This window comes from Austrofundulus limnaeus, unplaced genomic scaffold (genome assembly GCF_001266775.1).
Source record: "Austrofundulus limnaeus strain Quisiro unplaced genomic scaffold, Austrofundulus_limnaeus-1.0 Scaffold15, whole genome shotgun sequence".
Lineage (NCBI taxonomy): Eukaryota > Metazoa > Chordata > Actinopteri > Cyprinodontiformes > Rivulidae > Austrofundulus > Austrofundulus limnaeus.
In genome coordinates, this window is record NW_013952417.1 from 2,658,603 (window position 1) to 2,660,429 (window position 1,827).

Consider the following 1,827-nt stretch of genomic DNA (forward strand, 5'->3'; position numbering starts at 1 on the left):
AATCTGACGTGACATGTTCGTACGAACCCTTTGTACGAACAAAAGTAAGAGAAATTTAGGAGAAGAATACGAACATGTTCTTGCATGAGGCCCATTCTGTCCTACCTGCTGACTCTGACTCTGAGCTCCTACATCAACAGACGTGAAGATTGATTAAGTACTATGTTTTTTACTGCCACCTGAATTCAGTCAGCTTTAAAAAAGTCAAGAAAATAATGTGTAAATTATGAAGCTGGACTCCATGCAGACTGACATATTCAGTGACCTTAGCACTATCTGTAGAGATTTAATTTGGTTTTATTTTCTGTGCTTTTTTCTTTTTTTCTTTTTACCGTTTCCTTATCCCCTATGTCAGTTTAGTTCTGTCTGTCTCTGCTCCAGACCCGCCCACACTCACCTGTACGTTGTGTCTCTCCCCAGGTGTTTCTCATTTACGTTCGTTATGGTCTCTATATTCTCTGCATTGTCTCTTTCTCCCTGTTGGTTCATTGTGCTTCACTAAGTCAGTCTGTTTTGTCTCGCTGTGTATTTCCCAGAGTTATCTTCCCGGATATTTTCATGCTGCCACAACAGCACTTTATTTTTGTGAATAAATCATTTTTCTTTTGACCTCCAAGTTTCCTGGATTTTCGTCTGCTCCCTGGGTTCCAGGTATACAAACCTGACACTATCGACATGAATACAGTCTGTTTATGCTCCTCATACATGAATTTGCATTGTAGCAGAAACATTTTTCATTTAAGAAAACACTGAAATGCTAAACTAAAAAATGTCATGCAAAAGTTTAGAGGTTTAATATTAGTTCATGTAGCATTTTGCTTTTTAGAAAGAGTTATTTTATTTTATAAACCCAAATAAAAAGAGTTGGCACTTCTACAAAAATGTTCCATTTGACACAGAAACTGAATATAGTTTGAACTTTCTGGATCATTAATATGATTCATTCTCCTGTAGTGAGAGGAATGTGTCGGGGTGTGCTTCAAGCGCCTGCTGTGTCGGTGTATTTACACACTTCGCAGATGTTATTGTGCTACAGAATCTTTTGTTTTAGAGCACTGGACTAAAACCATACCTGTCAACTTTTGGATTTAAAAATAAGGGAAATTTTTTGCCGGGCACGCGAGCGGTTCCACTAGCCAGGACCCCTTACATTTTAAGACATGTTTACACGAAATCTAAAATAACTACCTGACAGCCACTTACAAACCACAGTTATGTGATCAGAATCTGATAAGCTTACCTTTGTTGACAATGAAATGCTGTGAACATTCTTACATATGTAGTTCCTTTAATAGAACCTAAATGAAAACACCAAAGAGAATTGAAGCACATTTATTTAATATATTTTCAGTTTATATATACATAGATTGTCTTTAAGTGAAACATTTACATTTTATTTTCATTAAACATTTTCTTTTAATTTCTCGTGCTCACTCATGTGGCTCTCTAGCATTCACGGACTTATTGTACAGGTTTGTTGCAGACTTTGCATTCTTTAGCACTTTTTTGGAAGGAGTGTATTTGTGGGCTGGACCAGAGTGGTTGATTTTACATGAGAGTAAAGCACAAACAGTCTTTCTCACCATACTAAACACCCTTTCAGAACTGGCATTGCTGTGGGGAATGCACTGTAAAGCCTTCATTAGCCTTGGCAGCTCACTGAACCTCACATCCTTCCCTACCAGGCCCCAGAATCGGTCAATTTTGTCTTCTTGTGGGAGTTGCTTGCTATCTGTCACCTGGTTGTCAACGAGTTCTTCTCTCAGCCTATCCTCACTCAAGCTCAACTGAGGAAACAGGGCCCCCTAGCCTTTCCACTGTAAAATA